Genomic DNA, 21871 nt, shown 5'->3' with positions numbered 1-21871 from the left:
AGAAATATGAATTTTTACTACGGCATGAATTCGTAGTGTAAATTACTAAATTCGTAGCAAAACGTTTTTTTGCTACAAATTTTACTTTGTAGTTAATACGGCCGTGACAAATACTTTGCTACGGTAAATTATCGTAGCAAATACTTTTTGCTACATTATTTTTAAAATTTACTACGACCACCAAATTGTATCAAATATGGCGACCATTTGGTACAACATATCCCAGTAGCAAATACATTCTTTTTACTTGCGCTTTATCATCCTTTTGGTACATCTGTCTCCCGTAGTAAAAGTTATTGTACAATTCATTTACTATATATAATATTGTACAATTCATTTACAATTCATACAAAGTTAAATTACATTCCATTGAAAAATACAATATTCATCAAATCCCCAAGAAATATACAAATATTACACCATGAATAAGTACACAGACATATGTTTGAGTCAAATTACACATCTCCTCCAAGACTAGCTGTTCTTTCTCATAAATAAACTCCTCGCATTCGTTGCATTTTGTTCATTTTCCTTCATTGGTCCATCTTTAACTTTCTGTAAATCTTCTTTATCTTCTTATGGCAAGACCTTGTAGTTCTTTAGACTTTCTTTTTCTCTTTCCGACTTCGGCTTTTTAGATGATTCTTGAATATAAAAATTCTGCAATATTGCCGTCAGTGGCGGAGCCAGGAATTCGAGACAGGGTGGGCTTAACATTAACGGGGGTTCGGGGGCAGCGGCCCCAATTTTCTTTTTTTTTATTCATTCACATAAAAATATAGCACAAAATACTTACACATTTATAAACTTAAACTAATATAAGCTATACTAAATTACTTGAGTGGGTGTGCCCCCGATTTTATTTTTATTCATTAACATAAAATAGCATAAAATAACTACAAATTATAAACTTCAACTAATATAACATAATTTTTTTGATAGTTAAGCTAAACTAAATTACTAATTACTTGAGTGGGCTAAATTAAACTATTTTGGGGGGCTAATTATGTTATATAGATATAATATATAGTATAAATTTTTAAAAAATGAGAGTGGGCTGGAGCCCACCGTTGCCAAAGGGTCCTGCCTTTAATCTGGAGATTGGGTCTGCCACCAAAAGAGTAAAACTGGGGAGAGAGGTCTTCGGCTGGATGTGCATGGGTTGTGGGATCAGGAAGGAAGGTGGTGGTGTAGGAGGGGTGAGCTAGTGGTGGGGAGGTGGCAGGGCGGCGGCAGCGGTCTCGAGAAACGGTGGATGAAGTGTGTAGTTGGGTGGCTGGGTGGGAGAAGATCACGACCTTTTCTTTTTTTTTTTCTTTTTTTTTTTTCTTTTTATATATAATATAAAGAAAGCTAATTTCATATAACCCCTGTTTAATTTGGAATGGCCCCTCATATTAAATATATTAGCATAGACTCCTCTATATTATTTTTGACAAAGCACATTGCCCCTTATTTCGAAGTTAGCAGTTGACTTATAGGAAATGACTAAATTAACTCTCATAAATAAATATATTAGCATAGATTCCTCTATATTAATAATTTATTTTTCAATTATAAATAAATAAAATACAAAATGAATATAATTAGTAAAAATCCGTAAAGAAAAAAGAAAAAATAAATAAATAATTGATCACCCACGGCCATCATCTCCTTCCCCAACCCAAAATTCTTCCATCGAGCCCTACGCCGCCGCATCACCACCACCTCACCATCACGGCCGCACTACCTGCCTTCCCACAATCCCACCCAAAAAAAAATATTCTTTATGTTTGATGGGTTCTTCTAGATCTCTTTTGAATCAAGATTTTGGATCGAATTATGTTTTGTGCGTGTGTGTCTCTTGTGCTGGGTTTTTTGGTGATTTTATTGGGGAACTAACATAACATATCACCACCCTATTCTTCTCATCTCTTCATGTGGGTTTGGGGTGGGGGCCTTTTGTGAAGGGCAACTTTTGTTGGGTTTTCCTTCTTTTGCAAACGAGCTGTTTATGTTTCCTTTGTTATTTTTTTCCTTGGCGAGGAGCAGATCTGTAGAAGGAGAGAGAGAAAGAAGATGAGATTTTGAGAAATTATGAAAATTGCAATTTGATCCAATGCAATTTGGAGAGGACTTTTTTGAAATTATTAGGGGTTGAAGTGAAAATTCTGAAAACTTCATTTTTGAGCTTATGAAAAATACTGGATAAATTTATAAATTTCAAAAAAAAAACAAATTCAAGGGTATTTAGGATTTTCTAGTTCCAAAATTAGACGCCCAGTCGCACAAAGCGCGAGTGTATAACACATCAAGCTCATAGGGTCCTTTTTGGCTTTGACTATTTTTCACATGGGGTTTTTTGTTATTATTTTTAACGCGGGGAATTTTTTAGCTATTCAAGATTACACAGGGGAAGTTTATGCAAAAACCCCAATAAAAAAATGTAAAGAAAAAATTAAAAAAAAAATGTATAAAGACTTTTAATATCACAAAATTAAATAAAAAGTAATGCTTATAAAATTGAAGTTAATTATGTTATAAAATTTGTTGTAGTTAACTTAATTACAAAGTTAAAAAAAATTGTAAATTAAATATATTTTACTAATTGCTGTAAAATCCCTAGAGTATTTTTGTCCTTTCACTTGCAGGAAACTCCTAAAAGCAAAGTGGATGCAGTGAACTTCATATTTTTGTTAACACAAAGGGTGTTGGTGAATTTTTTTTTTTTACTTTTTCCTTTTGTTGGTAGAGAGCTATTTGCCAATTATAGATAACATAGATGTGGTATTGCAATTAACTCTTTAAAATTCATACACTTCATATCCTTAAAATCAACTTTCGTTTTTTTAGATGTTTCATAATTGTAGGTTCATTAATATCTGGCTAACATACTACTTGACAATTGACATCAAATACTTGTTCCAATTTGAGCAATTAAATTGCTAAATATTTTTATTTTTGCTCTCACAGAAAGACTTCAATTTGGGAATGTTAAAAGAAAATTTCTGTCTAGCTCTTTATAAAAATGTTTTTATTTAGAGTCTAGCTCTTTAATATATTAGTTTAATATTTAAGTAATATATATATATATATATATATATATATATATATATATATATATATATATATATATATATATATATATATATATATATATATATATATATATATATATATATATATATATATATATATATATATATATATATAAATGTGGATTGCAGGAGCTTGCTTATAAGATCAAATTAATAGTTTACATCGTAATTAAAAAATATAATTTAAATATATTTAAAAACACATTGTACATAGCTTAAGCAATCCAAATATAATTACGGTAATGAAAGAGTAGAATAAATATATAAAAAAAAATGTAGTTATAATTAAGTTTAGTATTTGAAATCGAAGCAAATTGTTTTTTTTTTTTTTTTGAGTAATTCAAGTCATTACGAGGGGAAGTAGGGGAGGGGGGACTCGAACCCTAGACCTTTACCCTATTGGTAAGGCTAGGTACCAACTCTCCTAATGAGGGTTGGTGAAGCAAATTGTTAAGTATTCAATATTTTATGAAATATTTTAACATTTGATCACCGACGGGGATCGATTAATTTGCAGGTAAAAACAAAAAAAACGTACTATATAGAAAATCACTAATGTAACTACTAACTTTTCCTAAAAAGAAAAAAATTACCATATATTAAATAGGGATAATTAGTGGAACTCCCCCAAATCATTGACTTATATTAAAGTTGATATAGCTCTCTCTTTCATTATCAGTGAGACCTTCCTATTTATTAATTTTTTTAATTTAAATTGGAATTGACATGACTAATATATCTCTAAATAATTAAATTTGTGATAAAACACTATTTGACGTTTCTTCTCTTCCTTTTCTCCTTTTTTCTTTTCTCTCTACAACCGCCACCTCCATCCCCTTCCACCTCTGTGCCGCCCCCACCGCCGCCCCCACCTCTTCCACATCGTCGGCCTAAGGCTTTGACATCGTCGTTCTCCTCCACAACAGGCTCCTACAACGCCGCTCCCGCCCTCGTCGCCGATCCTCCACAACCGCCTTGAATCCAACACGCAAATGAAACAACGTCGATAGGAAGCACGGTTACAAGTGCATATATTGATCTCGTCATTCCGACGAACCCGACAATGCAAAATGCTCCGCGACCAAGTTCAGATCTGGTGCCGTTTAATTCAAGCAAAAAGTTTATATTTTTTTCTTGTTTATTGCAATTTTATTTATATCATGTTTCCTATGATTTTTTTAATTTTCTTTATACTTGTTTCCGTTACTTTGTAATTGATTTTAGGTTTTGCTATTTTTGTAATTATTGTCGATAACTTTACAATAGTTTTCGATAGTTTTATAATTATTTTCGATATTCTCTGTTAATTTATACAATTTATAGTTGATTACCATTTCTTTTATAACTGATTTCGTTCATTTGTAGTTATTTTTATTTTTTGTAAATTTGTTATTTGTAAATCACTGTTTCTTATATAATTGTTTTACAGTTTTCTAATAGTTGATTATGGCGAAAAAAACGAACAGTTGAAAAAAATAGTTATTTTCTAATAGTTGTTTTAGAATTTATATTTTTTAATATTAAAAAAATGGCAAAAAAATAGTTGTTTTCTCAAAAAAATGCCAAAAATAATTGAAAATTAAAATTAAATAAAAATTAGAAATTATAGTCGATTTCAGAAATATTATAGTTGGTTTCAGAATCATTATAGTTGATTCCCGAACAAAAACACCGAAATTAAAAAAATTAAAATATTTTTTAAATAAAAAATTAAAAGAATAATATTTTTTTAGAGCTATTATTGTTAGTGTTTAGATAAAACAATAAAAAAACGAAAATTTAAATTTATTTAAATTATATATATAAAAAAATAGAATTTGTGGGAGTTTACGGAAAGATTTCGGAAGCGATTTTTTGGAGATATAATCACACACGATTGCATGGATCTCAAATTTCCGGATTTTGTGTAAGTGTCTTCGAGAATGCTATTTTTGGGAATCATTAAAATAGTCGATTTTCTAGTAATATTGAAAATATGGTTGGATCCCACTTATTAAAAAAAATAATAGAGGGGGTTATGGCTAATAGTCCCTATTAAATAACTGCAAAAAATAAGGAAAGTAATTATTTGTTTCTTAAGAAAGTAAGGAGCCTCACACGCAACATGGGATAAAGTTTGAACGATATTGGTGATATTGTGTATTAGGGGTGAGCAAAAATACCAAAAAATAGAAAACCCAAATCGATAACCAAAGACACCGAGCCTATATGAACCGACCCGATTTAAAAATTGCATGTATGACAATTATTTTTTGAAAAACGAAAAAATTGGTTTGTTTATAGTGAATAAAAATAAATGCCGAACCGTTTACCAAACTGATTAGAGTGCATATCTTGTGCAAATGCTCCTTTTTCCCTAATTTCTCTAGCTTCCGTTAGAACCTCTAGTCTTTGTTTTACCTTGAGGAATGAACCGCGTGATGTTAAACTTTGAGATTTTTTTTGGGTTGCTAACTTGACTACGCGTAATAACTTTTAACCAACGAAATGGCCTTGATTTATTGAATATTTTTTAGAGGGTTATTTTTTTTCTCTATATATATTTGTTAATCTTCAAAAAAACAGGATGAAAAACCCAAAATTCCTAGTTAATCAAATATGGGTTTTGTGAATCGACTCGAATCGAAAGGGAAAATGAAAACAAAAAATAAACCAAATTGACAACGAAACCGAAAAACCGATTAGCTCGGAACCGAAAATAATCCGACCTATTTGTTTTTTAAAATGGGAAAACCCGAAATTATCGGTACATCTTTTGTTTTTCGCAAAATTAAAACCAAACTGTACCGACTGGGTGCACACTCCTAGTGGACATATAGAGAATTATGTATCATACAATATTAAGATTGATAAAATAATAGATGTTTTTCAAATTATAGGACCAAATCCTATCATTGATGCAATTTGATTTGACGGGTGTAGAGGCGAGTCTAAAAATTTATTATGGTGTGAGCTTAAATTTTCCGAGGTCCGGGGGAAAGTGCCCTTGAAAAAAAATTGGACCCTATTTGGTTGGAAAAATTAGGAGGAGAAAAAGTTTCGGATTTTTTTTTTTTTTTTTTGCATATTTTGAATTTTTAATTTACTAAATAATAAGAATTGGTTGGGCTAAATAATAATATAAGTATAATGTAAGGGACGGCTAAAACTATTATTTTTTTCTCACTTCAATACCACCAAGTTTAATATCATAGTTTGCAGAAGTTTTTACAATTTTTTCATAGATAAATGCCACAAATATTATATTTGTATTAACAAAGTACTAAAATCCCTCATCAAATTAAACAAAATACAATTTATACAAACAAATATTTTTTTTTCTCATTTCAATACACCAAAGATTAAACAAATAAAAAAAAAACTTTCTTCTTCTCCACCAAACACAAACCCAAACCCAAACCCTCTCTTCTTCTTCATTTTCTTACAAACCCTCCAAAAAATCTCAGAACTCAAAATAAATCAAACCTCATAAAGCTTATAAAATGGAGTCACAAGACAATAAAATACAAGTTTACACGGAAGGAGAACACATTAAAGTATGTATCCATGTTTTGTTAGCTTCGAAGTCAATTTTGAAGTTTTTTTTTCAACCCCGTCGACAGTTTTCGATAGATACATGTCATTTTTTTTGTCAATTTCCGACACCAACTTGTCGAAAAATATATTACAAAAAACGAATTTCGACATGTATATGTCAAAAAATTACTGCTGCAAGAAAAAAAAATTAAAGAAGCAGTGTTTTTTCGACACATACATGTCGAAATTGTGAGAAATTTCAACATGTCTATGTCAAAATTCTTTTTTTTTCTTTTTTTTAAGATGTCGATAAGTTGGTGTCAAAGATTGAACAAAAATTCGACCTGTATATGTCAAAAGCTGGAGGCGAGTTTAAAAAAAAAACCTTCAAAATTGAACTCGAAGCTCAAACATGACATGGATACATACCTTAATGGGTTATCCTTGGACATAAAATACCATATTGTTGTTATTTGACTCCATTTTGCAAGTTGTGTGACGTTTTGATTTTGTTGGCTTTGAGATATTTTAGTAGGGTTTGTTATGAGAGAGAAGGAGGAGGTTGAGGGGGTTGTGAAGAAGGAAAAAGGGGATTCAGGGTTTTTATTTAATTGGTATTGCATAAAGAAAAACGAGATTTTGTATGTTTTTTGGTATTAATTTTCATTAACGGTATTTATGTCATTACCTATTTATTATTGAATTTTTATTTTGGTGGTATTGAAGTGAGAAAAAAATTGTATTATTTGTAGCTGCCCCCATAATATAACGGAGAAATAGTAATTGAGGGGGGCTTGAGTGCCTCACCCCTGGACGGGTGTAAACAATTTTGGCACTGATAACGGTTTTAAGATTTTTGAATCAAACCATTTTGGGGGTTAACGAGTTTGAAGTTTTAGGCATGTAATAAAAAACTAAGCATATTTTATATGTTAAACTTGTATAGAAAAATGGATATAAAAAAATAAAAAAAATATGTACATTAATATTTCCAATTTTATATTGAACACCACATTTTGTATGTATTTACGGTATTTTTATCGTTAATTCTAAAAGGTTGAAAAAAAGAAAAAAATAAAATTGTAGTTAATTTCAAAAAAAATATAGTTGTTTTTTAAAATTTATAGTTGATTTAAAAAAAACAGAAAATAGAAAATGAAAATAAAAATAAAAAGAAATTAAGAAATATAATTAAATTATGTTTCTAGTTAATAGATATAAAAACAATAATTATAAAAGAAAAAACTAAAATAATAAAATGCATCAAGTAGTGAGTTATGAGTAGTTGATATTAATCATGGCCGCGGGCCCATTTTGCCCCGAACCTACCCCGTTGACCGCCCCAACCCGAGATGTTGACCACGGACCCAGAACCGGATCCATTGTATTATCGGTCAATTTTGGTTCCCATATATTAGGGTCCGAGACATGACAGGTTTATCCGCCCAGAACCCGGATTTTTAATGTGTAAATAATCCAAAAAAGCTGCATTAATTGGGGTTCGAACCTGAGACATTTGCTTGCATTTCTAGAGCACTAACAATACAAACAAAGAAACTCATTAAAATTAGGGGTAATATGCTAGAGGTCCCTTAAATCAAACATAATTAGATGTAGGATACAACTATAATATTTTTTCTTAACTAAATCCCTCATTAATGAATAAATTTGAAAGACGGACGATTTATTTAATTTATCCCAAGACTGCCCTTACGGTAACAGTTATTGGAAATGGAAACTAATCACGTTCCTTCTCTTTTCTCTATCTCCCTCCCGATTCTTCTCCTCTACCAACATTTCTCCTCGCGTCTCTCTCCTGTATATTCTGGTTCTTCCCATTTTTTCTCCTCCACCTAATTTTTTTCTCTTCTCGTTTCTGTTTTTTGATTCTTCTCGACTACTATCCAAAAAAAATCATTCTCGCAATTTCTAACTTTTTCCCAGTCAATGAATCCAATTAGATGCTGATTTGTGGAGGTGAATAATTAAGTCAGCTACGATTACGTGATTGAATAAAAATTGGATATGTTGTGTTCGACACTAGCAGACTGTACGTATTGTGAAATCAAAGGTATAACCATTCACATTAATCACTACACCACAAACTGTCATCCATAGCAAAACGCTATCGTAGCCTATGATAGCGTTTTTGAAAACGCTATGTCTGCCGGAGCTATAATAGATACCGGATATTTCATAGCGTTTTCCTGGCGCTATGGTAAAAACCACTACAACAGCGCGCCGTCAACGCTATGTTAACCTCGATAATAACGTTTGTAATGCGCCATAATAGACTCTAAAATAGCAGTTACCCGACGCTATTGTAATTTGTTTAATAACGACTAAGTAACGCTATAACAAATACTATAACTGCAACAATCAGGCGCTATTATACATTTTTTAAGAGCACCTATGATGTGCTATAATAAACTATATTATGACAACTATAGTGTGCTATGGTAAAACTCTGTAACATCACATTGTAAATGCTATTATATGCTACGGTTCAATCTTTTATAGCATTATATATCCCTGTATTATTCACTATTGTAGCATCTCTTTAATGTAATTAGTTATTACTATCACTATTTGCAATTGCTACAATAACAGCACGATAAATCACAGTACTAAATACACATACGATACTATGGTGCAATATTAATGACTCATAATTTTTTATTAATGAAAGAACAAAATACTTATTATGTTTGATGAAATATCCTGATAACTTCAACATCAGAGAACAACCTACTCCGCTATTTAAAAAATAAACAATAAAAAATATTTTACTCTAACATTTGGCTCCCCAAAAGGCTAGTGACTCCCCATGTTTACTTTTCTCTATTTTCTCCTTCCATTTCCTGTAAGAATAATTGAAAAAAATAAATATATTGTACTTGTAAAGTAATACAAAGAAAGAGATAGAGGACATTTAACTAAATCAAGTGAATCATTCGATTTGCAATCCATAAATTACAATTTCGATGACAATATCAAATTAAGTACAATACGTGATTGGAGAAAAAAATTAAACTTAGAATAGAGAGAGTCTAATCACTTACCGGTACTCTTAAATATAACGCCATGCTACTGTAGTTCCTATGGCATCTTCAATGAATTCCATCTCAGATGTAGATCTCCAGAGAGACGCGGCTGGGACTTTTGCAGTTTCTACTCAAACTCTCGTAGCATTAGGACCCAATGGAACAAAATGAACAACTTGACTCGGATCATTTGAGGACCATCGTCCTTCTGCAACAATTTGACCAGATCCACAAACATCCAATAACTTGCACTTTTTATTACATTATTGGTGTTGACACTCTAAGAAATCAAACATATAAATTGAGAAAGATGAATATTAGATGCCCATATATAAATAATTCATCATATATATATATATATATATATATATATATATATATATATATATATATATATATATATATATATATATATATATATATATATATATATATATATATATATATATATATATATATATATATATAACATACACACATTTTTTTACCAGAGGAGATGAAAGATTTTCTTCTTCACTTTCTACTGTTTTCTCCTAGAGTGCGTTTGGATGGAGGGATTTGGAGGAGGATTTGATTTGGGGAATGGATTTGAAATGACTCCAATTTGGAGTCATTTGAAATCCACCCCAATTGCTCCATAAACAACTAAAAAGGAGGGGTGTGGATTTGAAATTCATCCCCAAATCCCTCAATCCAAACAAGTTTGAGGGATTTGTTATTATGGATTTGAAATCTCTCCTTCAAATCCCTCCATCCAAATGGACCCCTATATAACTCTACCTGTTAAGGTGCACCAAACCTTTATCATACATCATGTTCCAAGTACAACTTACACAACTAAATTCTAAAAAAATCAAGTTGAAAACAACTAGTTAGTATTTAAGAAAATCAAAGAAAATTACAAAATAAAATACACAATTATCAATGTAAGCAACGACAATATCAGATTGCCATAACAAAAAACTAAGCTAAAACCAAAACCAGTATCAATTTGCATCAACAATGATAAAATAAAAAATCATTTGCAACAAATTTGTATATAAATAACCAATTACATAGGTGAAATAGGTGCTAACCGTTCAAGAAAGCGGCCTTACTATCACCAACGATTCCAAGTAAATGTTTCCAAATCAGATTCCCTTCACCGAGCACTAATGGATTGAAGAAAAAATATTTAAATGAAATTAGAATCTTTACAAAACTAAAGAATAAAGAGACAGTTTGTTAGCTATCACAATCATATATATATGAAATAAAAGACACACATGGCACTTATGTACCTGAGTTGCAAAACAAATTGCCGCCAATCTTATTTTAGCAGCCTTGATTTGATAAAGTTTCCACTATGAGATTAAATCCTTTATCTTTATCAAAAAAAAAAAAACCTTTAAAATGAAAGCTTAATTAATCACTGTATAAATTTAAAACACATACAGAACCAACATGATAAATACATATGAAACTGAACCAACATAAAAAATAAATTGCCACACTTTAAGCAACATACAGAATGAAACTTCATACTATGTCACATACAAATTTCTCAGCACCAAGCAATTAAAACACTAGTAAACTGGTTACAATGCAAATTCAATCCACAACTTATGACTCAATGAATTTCTAGATAAACAACAATGTTCCTTTAATTAAAATACATAATTAAAAAACGTCAAATAGTCATTACTACGAGTGACTCCAGATTATTGCTTGAAGACCAAATATTCAAGAAATGTCAAATAGTTATTAACAGAGCAGTCATATTGTTTTATTCTCTAAATGGAATGTTCTTCAGAGGTCAAATAAAACTATAGTAATCGATATTATTTATCGGATAATTCCATATCTCACAGAGCGTACTCTGTGCAAACTACATTATCCGAAATAACATGTTGTAAACTAAAATTTAATTATAGAAAAAACAGTCTAGCAGTTATAGAACTGCACTTACTTAGAGAAAAAAGATACAAACAACTGCCGCTATTTCCAAATTTTGAAGAAAATCTACCAATCTAAATCCGAATTGACAAGTATTTCATTAAATTCACCAATTATGTTACACATAGTCGCATCATGAATAAAATCTCACAAAGTAAATTAATGTGAGGTTTATACCCCAGCGTAGCCAAAACAAAATTGCAGAGAACGACCACACATATTGAATTCAGGTCATGATTCAATAAACCAGAGACAGAAGGACAATAAAAATCTTATTTAACTCAACAAAGGACAATAAAAATCTTATTTAACTCAACAAACTTTGGACAATGTGAAATACTAAAAAACTTTGAAAATCAACATTAATATACAAAAACTAAAAATCAATGCGATTATCTGCAAATTTTAGAGTCAGATGTGATCCGTCCGAAAGTGGAACTCATAAATCAGAAAAAAAATTTAGATTCACGCAATAATTACATCCGCATCAAAAGCTAATTAAAAAAAATATTAGTTAAGTGACCGGTCGTTTCATGTGAAGAACAGAAACATAGAGAAATAAGAATTACAAAATGAAAAAAAAAACCAAAAAAACAAAAAAAAAAAAGAAAACAAAACAAGTAACAGTTAAGTAGGCTTTGACACTAGTTGCAAATAAATTTTAAAACTGTAGTTAAATAAGCTTTATCATTCATTATATTTTTCCGAAAAAACATGTTTGGTTCATATTTTTTTCCCCAATTAAACACCACTATGTAAGTTATATAAAATCAATTTTCAACACACCAAATTCTCAATATTGCAATTAGTGCATAATGCATGATCACAAAAAAATTAAAAACACAATGCAAAGCATTTAAAGTCTGCCCCTTTCCTAAACCTTGGCAAAAGAATCACAAAGTTACAAAAAAAGGTCCAATGTTATTTTCCAAGTCTGGGCATGCATATGCAAGAATCGGAAAAAAAATAAAAATATCAAAAATAAAAAAAAAAATCCATAGAAATTGGAGTATGCGTAGCATGATTTTGAAGAATTGAAATATAACTACTCAATTCTCAACACACCAAATTCTCAATAATACATGAATCATTAAAAAATTAAAAACACAATCCAAATCATTTAAGTCTGCCCCTTTCCTAAGCCTGGGCAAAGAATCACAAACTTACAAAAAAAAGTCCAATGCTATTTCACAAGTGTGGGCATAATGCAAGAATCAGTAACATATAAAAAAAATACATACAAATTGAAGCATCCATAGCCTGATTTTGAAGAATTGAATTAGAAATACAAAAATAGAAGAGAGAACCGTGTAATTACTTGTATGATATTCGTCCCCTACTGTTGAGATACAGTCGCAACAGGGCCTCTTTGTTTTCTCCAATAGCGTATCCTGGTGAAGAGTTTCAACAAATCGATTTTCAGAAAAGCGATGTGATGATTTAGAATTAGGTTTTTTGGCTGGTGAAGTTCGGTTAAAGAAAATTCTGTAGAGGGAAGATGAATTGATGAAAAGAGAACGATGGCCCAATTGAAAAGTCAAATTAAACCTATTTTTTTTTTTTTAATATTCTAAAACTTATTCGTTTTAGGATACTGGGAGAATAAATATTTTTGCCGGCTAAAAATTTTAACACGTTATTATAGCGTTTTATTTTATGTTTAGGATTGCCGATAATTATAAAGTATTATAGCGGTTCTTTCAAGTGATTAAAAATTTAAAAACGAAACAATAGCACCTAATAAAAAACGCTATAATAATATGCTATAAAAAGTATGTATTCCTGTAGTGAATTTTGATATTAATTTTGAGGAATTTGATGTGCAAATATCGAATTTGTATGGTTTACTGAGTGACTCGAAGTGCATCTTCTAGGCTCTTTGAATTTTTGCTAAGATTTGAATTATGTTTACATATTGATATTATTAATGATTTATTATCGATCGTATCTGTGTTTGCGAATTGTATCTGTGTTTGCAAATTGCAAATTTCATGTCTGAGTTATTTGATGTGAATGCTTATATAGTCGAGTGTATACATAACCTTAAAATTTGTTGTTGGTGTTAGAATAATAGGACATAGTAGTATATTATAGTCATCTTCATGTCTGCCAAATATTCATAGTCTATTATAGTTTACATATATGTCTATGTGTTGTTTGTTTATACAATTATATGATTAGTTTAAGGATTAGGAGCGATTATTAGTAGATTTTGTTTACAAGTTGTTTTATATATATATAGGAACCTGGATATGCGGTTATTTCTATGCTACACCCGATGACGGTTACACCGAGTGATTTTTTACCGTTAATTTACACACGCCAATGTGGGTGTGTGTTTTTGTATGTATATAAATGATAAAGATCTACCCGATGTATTTCACCCAATGTAGCATAGTATAAACCTTGGATCTGCTTCGTTGTGCATGTCATTGTGTTTAGACTAATATTATATAGTCATCTTAATGTAATTTGTAGTATCATTTAGACATATTATGTTTGTATTATTTTTTTATAAGATATTGTAATAATTGTTCATTACGCATATTATTTATATGATTATTTGTTAGGATTATGAGTGATTATTTGTAGACGTTGCATACAAGTTGTTGTATACAATAACCTGGAGAAATTTATTGTGGATGTGGTTGTGTTTTAGGATGATGATTATACAGGAATAGAGCATAGGAGGGGATGACTACTTTCCTGTTTCCTCGTACAAACAAAGTTATGCTTAAGCGATATACCCCTTCTGGAGACGTGATGTTGACCTTCCTTTAGCTGTCAATGGTCCTCATGATTACCAGTGTAAACGTGGTAGTCTGAAAACGAAAATGATTGTTTCAAGAAGGGGGAATGTGTTCAGGATGATGAAGTGTAGCCGATGTAACCAGTGTGGGAATCACAACAAGGAAACGTGCACAATGATTATTTGTATTTGAGTTAATGCTATAGGATACTATAGATGAATACAGTATATCATAGCATACTATATAGTTCAATATTGAGATATTGAATATGAGATTGGTTTAAGTATTTTGAAATCATCTTCCAGTACTGTATTCTCCCAAGGATGGTTCACTTTTATCATTCATTGCGCAAATACAAAGTATCTTCAGTAATCTGTAGGATACCATAGATGAATACATTATATTATAGTATAGTTCAACATTTGTGATATTGAATACGAGTCTGTGTACAACAATCTTTACTTGGTACATTCATTTTTCTGTGAAGTAGTGAATGAAACCAAATGTATAAAAAAACTATGTTGAACTATGACCAAAGGTACTTATACAAAATAAAAACAATAATATATAAATAAGACATAATGTCAACAGCGACCAACTTGTTTCGAATATTTTACCCAAACACTAGAGTTAATAACCATAATTATGTTTACACGCCAACAATAAAAATGTCATTTTTCCAAACGGAGTTGCGTACACAAGACAAAACAAAATGAGACTACTGTATTGCTCAATTGATCTTGTAATTCAAAAGATGTTCTACAATGTTCTTTCTCATATCTGTAATATCATCATCTGCTTCTTTGATATCCAATGGCATCTGAAGAAAATATTCCCTAATGATGTAGAGCACCATTACACCACAATCGTTGGAACCAACTTTCTATTGTTTGACTAATTTCAACCGTCAACGGTTTGTCGATTGGAATCTCTTATAGCCCCGTTACTTTTGCAGTTTTTTCCACATATGTTTTATGCGTTTTATTTATAGAATTTAAAATATCAGTGTATGTAATTCGAAGGAAGTCACGGTAGACGTCAAGTTATACTTGAATTGAGATATGTAACCACCTTTATTTCACGTTCTTCACGCAACATTCATGGCCTCTCCTGCAAATTTAACGAACCATATTTACTTGTCATGAAAGTTAAATGTGTGGGTGAAGATAAAAAAAAAAAGTACACATACCACTCAATGGTATAATCAGTAGCTTTTTATTAGGAAATTTGAATATTTCTAATTGATAGACAAACATAGACTATCACAGTACCCATAGAATACCACAGTACTACATTGATTATACAGATAATTACATATGCATATAGAGCTCATATACACCCTCCATTAACAGTAAACTTACAAATTAGCTAAACATGTAGCTATATATCATCTCTGTCACATTGTGGGTGCACAAAATGTGTATATTTGTTCACATTACCAATTGATGCCAGTTAGGTGATGCACCATTTGGAGGCAAGCTATATCAATTACCTAGACAATCATATAATATCAACTGTTTTATAGGTCAGCAACATCGGTCAGCAAAAAAGAATGAATCACACAACAACATGACTACAAAAAATTATATACAATTGGCAGTTTATAGACTACTATAGAAATACATGTATCAATCCATAAATTGCCATACAAATAGAATTGTCAGTCTACAGGCTACCATAGAAATATAGAGTCTATGTACAACAACTAGCAATAATCACACAATTCAGAACATTAACAAAATATACAACGACACTCACACATCAAAACAAAAAAATGCAGAATACATACTACGATTACCAAATAACGAATTACAAAATAAAATCACAAAAATATTTTACGCGCCCAGACATTTTTTGTTGTGGGTGGAATTCATAGTTACCCAAAGATTTAGGCAAAAGCAAACAACAAAATATATATGTGTTGAATCGTACCAAGATCAAGCGCATTTATGTCATGCTGCCCCTTCATCCGCATCTCCCCTGCTTATTTGATTTTGTAAGAACCCTAATTTTTTATTTTAAATAAAATCAAACAAAACCAAAACTGACTTGATATGCTACTTGTAATAGATATCCATAGGAGTAAACGATGCCTGACAATTTGATTTTTTATGCTGCTATGAGGGTGCTCGCCGCCGATGTGCAGTAGAGAACGAGAGAAACGAGACCCTAAACTGGGGGAGTGGGGGGCAGGGTTGGATTATGATACGGTTAATGTGTGATTTGGGAAAATAGGATCTTATAGATTACTAATGGCGAGATTGGTGGAATTTAATTTCACCTTGCCAAATACCAAAATAAACGGCGTTAATATCACCTTAAGGGTATTATAGGCACAATTTCACAAAAGGATATGAGGTAAATGATTTTATAGACTTGGGTGTAGCATCTTATAAGTTTTCCCACTGGGGATGCATATCTTAAAGCCCCTTAAAATTATACTAACCATAAATCTATATAGTTGAAAAACGAAGTGTAAAATATTATAATCGTTATATAAAAAAATGTTTAATAAATTAGTAATTTGCATATTCATTGTTATTAATATAAAAATTCCACTAATAATAAATATATATAATAAATTTTGAAAAATACAAAAAACAATACGGTACAAACTTTGTTCTTTAAAAGAAAGATTGAATTTTGAAATTTTTTGAAGTTTGATGTTTGAAAAATTTGTCAAGTCTCAGATACTATTTTCATTTATAAATACCTCCAACCCAATCTTCATCAATTCACTCTCACAACTTTCATTTTATTTAGTATATTTCTCAATGTCGTGCTCCTTTCAATTTTTCTAACAATGTTCCTAAGAAGTTCTTCTATTCAGTTTGACAAAATACAACTCACATCCGGATAAATCCAAAAAAAAAAATGCAAATATTGCACAGTAATTACATTTATTCATGATATATTTTCTAAAATATTTATTGCATACTAATTTTTTAATAGAAATAATACAAATTTTAATTCACAATTGATTATGGTTCATTACTACTGAATGTACAAGAGAAACGTCAGATTGTATTTGTCTCCCCTCAAGCTCAAATGCTACCGTTGACCGAAAACATGTTTAAATATATGTATATTGAGAGATACACTGAGTAAATCTACACTCTCGTATAATATCTTGCAAACAATATGAGAGGTGCAAACCACACTAAACTAACCATATGTGATAAGCTCGACCTAGCAACCGTTGGCAATATGATTCGAACTTTGGTCAGTTGACACTAAGCTCTTTGACTTCAACCGATAGACCATCCCTTAACAAACCAGATCCATCCTTTTTAAAAAAAGCTAGAAGGGTTTCTCTCTAGTCGCCCCTATAAAAATAGTAAAAAAAAGAAAAGAGTAAATTTAAACTAAAAATATTGAAAGTGAAGATAGAATAATATATATCGGTGTAAAACATAGATGACGTGAGAGAATTTCCTTTTACTGCAAGCCTATCACTCAAAAAAAAAAAGACAAAAAAATATGCTAATGAATTTTGTTTGTTGGGCCGTTTTGCTTGGGATAGAGTTTTTAACGTGCTATTAAAATTCAAAAACTTTAATAAACTAAAAAAACCACCATTTAAAAAAATGTGTTAAAACCTAATTCTAATAGATCTCGTAATTTTAGAAAAAAAAAAAAACACAACTAGCGAAATCATATCTGATGTTTCTATCAATTGATATAAATTTCATAAAACTTTCCTAAAGTAGCAAAAAATGAATTTTAGGAGTCAAACGATGTCGAACCACCGAAAGCTGACGTAAATCATGAGCTATGCTCATGCGTTTTCTTTGTCGAGCCGTTTTGCTTAAGATAGAGTTTATAACGTGATATTAAACCTAAAAAAACCTTAATAAACTGGTAAATACGACCATTTTACCTTAATAAACCGGTAAAAAAAATGTTAATTTAAAATAAAAAAAAATAATTAAAGTGAAGATAGAATAATGTATATCGGCAAAACATATGACATTAGAGAATTTATTTTTACAGCAAGCCTATCATTCAAAAAAAAAAAAAAGCCTTATGACAACTGTAATTGCTGAATTTACCTAAAAAAATTTATCGTTCCTTGTTAAGCAAGTAATTTTCTTAAATAGTGCAAATACTTTCTTTTTTCACAACGTCATTTTGATATCTTTGGACAAATACTATTTTCCCCCTTATTTCTCTAGTCTTGTTTTACCTTGAGGAATGAATCGCATGATGTTAAACTCATAGGGGACGTTTGTTTCTATTTCCAAAACCCATTTCCAGTTTTATACTATTCATAAAACTGAGATCATGTTTGTTTGATAATTTTATCCAAAAAATCCCATTTTCTCTTCTCAAATTTCTATTGAAAATACACTATTCATATTTTTTTCAATTTCCAAACCTACTAAAACCTACTAACCTATATATTTTATTCCACCAACTCATTTCTCTCTCCTTATATTCATCACTCCTCATTAATATTTACACTCTCTCTCCTCTCATTTCTCTCTCCTCATTATCTACATTCTCTCTCCTCCCAATTTCTCTTTCTTCTTCTTCTTCTTCTTCTTCTTCTTCTTCTTCTTCTTCTTCTTCTTCTTCTAATAATAATAATAATAATAATAATAATAATAATAATAATAATAATAATAATAATAATAACAATAATAATAATAATAATAACAATAATAATAATAATAACAACAATAATAATAATAATAATAATAACAACAATAATAATAATAATAATAATAATAATAATAATAATAATAATAATAATAATAATAATAATAATAATAATAATAATAATAATAATAATAATTTGATAGGAGTAGGTGCTTGCTGCTCGCTCGCTGTCTACTAAATGAGCCTTCACTGCCCGCCCGGCCCCTATCTTGAATCTTAAGTAAAGTGAAATCAAATCAATGAAGTGAACAGCCCAACCTCTTTGTTTGAAGCTTTGCCAGGAAGCTTCTACTTCTTGAAGCTTTCTTTCCCCTAAGAATTCCGAAAGCCAAGACCTGCAACTAGAGTCTAGGAAAAAGCTTCTCTTTGATAGCAGTCATAGGGGAGTTCAGAAAGGATCTGATCGTAGATGGTTATTATTATAATAATAATAATAATAATAATAATAATAATAATAATAATAATAATAATAATAATAATAATAATAATAGTAATAGTAATAGTAATACTAATACTAATACTAATACTAATAGTAATAATAATAGTAATAATAATAATAATAATAATAATAATAATAATAATAATAATAATAATAATAATAATAATAATAATAATAATAATAATAATAATAATAATAATAATAATAATAATAATAATAATAATAATAATAATAATAATAAAGTAATAGTAATAGTAATAATAATAATAATAGTAATAGTAATAGTAATAATAATAACACTAATAATAGTAATAATAGTAATAGTAATAATAATAATAGTAATAATAATAATACTAATAATAATAATAATAATAATAATAATAATAAAAATAATAATAATAATAATAATAATAATAATAATAATAATAATAATAATAATAATAATAATAATAATAATAATAATAATAATAATAATAATATTTATAATAATAATAATAATAATAATAATAATAATAATAATAATAATAATAATAATAATAATAATAATAATAATAATAATAATAATAATAATAATAATAATAATAATAATAATAATAATAATAATAATAATAATAATAATAATAATAATAATAATAATAATAATAATAATAATAATAATAATAATAATAATAATAATAATAATAATAATAATAATAATAATAAATAATAATAATAATAATAATAATAATAAAAATAATAAATAATAATAATAATAATAATAATAATAATAATAATAATAATAATAATAATAATAATAATAATAATAATAATAATAATAATAATAATAATAATAATAATAATCATTATCATCATCCTCAATCATTATATTCTACTTTTGCACGTACTTTCGTAGAGAAAATTCACCACAACCAAACATATTCTCATTTCTACACCTACATAAAACTAAAAATACCCCTTCATCCAAACATATTCCCATTTTCTACACAAAAACCAATAAACTACTTTTTCCATCAGAAATTTTGAAAACTAGAAATTCCCATTGGAAACATAACCAAACATCCCCATAGTTTTTATTTTTGCTAACTTCACTAACTTTTAACATCCAACCAAATGGTCTTAATTTATTTAAGGGTGTATTTGGATGGAGGGATTTGGAGGAGGAATTCTAAATTCATAATACCAAATGGTTTTTATCTTGTTCGAATTTTCAGAGAGTTATTTATTTGTTAATCTTCAAACAAACGTGATCAAAATACCAAATTCCAAGTTAATCAAATACCGGTTTAGTGCGAATCGACCTGAACCGAAATAAAAAATAAACCGAATTGATATTTTCAAAATCGTAAACCAAAAACTGAAAAACCAATTGGCTCCGAATCAAAAAAATCACGACATGTTTGGTTTCTAAAATGAGAAAAACCAAAATTATCGGTACATCTTTGGCTTTTCGCAAAAACCGAACCGTACTAACTCGTCCACACCCCTATTCTATATGTAGAGAATTATGTATCATACAATATATTAATATCAATAAAATAATAGATGTTTTTAAAATATAGAACCAAATTCAGGATTGATGCATATCGAGTTGACCGGTTTAAGAACCGGAACCGACACATGATTTTGGATGGGTGTATAGGATTTTGACATCGATAATGGTTTTAAGATTTTTAGAATCAAACGGTTTTGGGGGTTAATGAAGTTTGAAATTTTAGGACTTTAACAAAAACTAAATTAGCATATTTTTAATATTATACTTGTATAGAAAAAGGTATAAAAAAGAAGAAGAAAATATATGTACAGATATTTCCAATTTTATAGTGAACACCAACATTTTGTACTTGGTTACCACATTTTTATTGTTGATTCTGGAAAAAAAATGAAATTATACTTAGATTTCAGAACTTTTGTAGTTGATATTGAAAATTTTATATTTAATTTTCGTAAAAAACACCGTAAACCAAAAATATAAAATTGAAAAAAAAAAAAAAAAATAATAATAAAATAATAAAATGAAAACTGCATCAGTAGTGTATAGGGGTAAAAGTCGGATGGATTGGATCGGAATTAGCCTTTTCGGAAAATTTCCAAAAATATTTGGAAGTACAAAATCAATTCCAATTCCAATTCAAAATTTTTCGGAATCTAAAAGTTCATTCCAATTCCAAAAGGCCCGGAAATTTCGGAATTTCGGAAAAAAATCGGAAATCACATAAGCTTTAAAATTTCAAAACTTAGCCGAAATTTTATAAGATGTTCATAATGTTTTGAAAATAGAGCATCCACGTCGATAAAAGTAAAACTAATAACTACTAAGTGTCAGTTCAAAAAAATAAATAAAAATAAACACAACATAATATCCAATAAAACTTCTAACAACAATTTATTATGTCAAAATCCTAAAACAAAACTTATAGGTGTATTTTTCGGAAAATAAGTATTATATAC

General features: G+C 29.2%; 2 long non-coding RNA genes across 2 annotated transcripts; both read right to left on the bottom strand.

Moving 5' to 3' along the window:
• Positions 1–9655: 9655 nt before the first annotated feature.
• LOC105971581 (uncharacterized) lies at positions 9656–13003 on the bottom strand. The gene is made up of 4 exons (XR_001174075.2): positions 12891–13003; positions 10918–10995; positions 10714–10788; positions 9656–9917 (listed from the first exon to the last, which is right to left on the bottom strand). It is a non-coding gene; the product is annotated as an uncharacterized LOC105971581 (long non-coding RNA).
• Positions 13004–14906: 1903 nt separating this feature from the next.
• LOC148766368 (uncharacterized) lies at positions 14907–16521 on the bottom strand. The gene is made up of 2 exons (XR_016035010.1): positions 16255–16521; positions 14907–15432 (listed from the first exon to the last, which is right to left on the bottom strand). It is a non-coding gene; the product is annotated as an uncharacterized LOC148766368 (long non-coding RNA).
• Between the last annotated feature and the right edge of the window lie 5350 nt (positions 16522–21871).

This window comes from Erythranthe guttata, chromosome 12, assembly GCF_056151865.1.
Source record: "Erythranthe guttata isolate IM_541 chromosome 12, IM_541, whole genome shotgun sequence".
Lineage (NCBI taxonomy): Eukaryota > Viridiplantae > Streptophyta > Magnoliopsida > Lamiales > Phrymaceae > Erythranthe > Erythranthe guttata.
The sequence above is the reverse complement of the archived record's forward strand: the minus strand, read 5'-3'. Positions and strand labels throughout refer to the sequence as shown.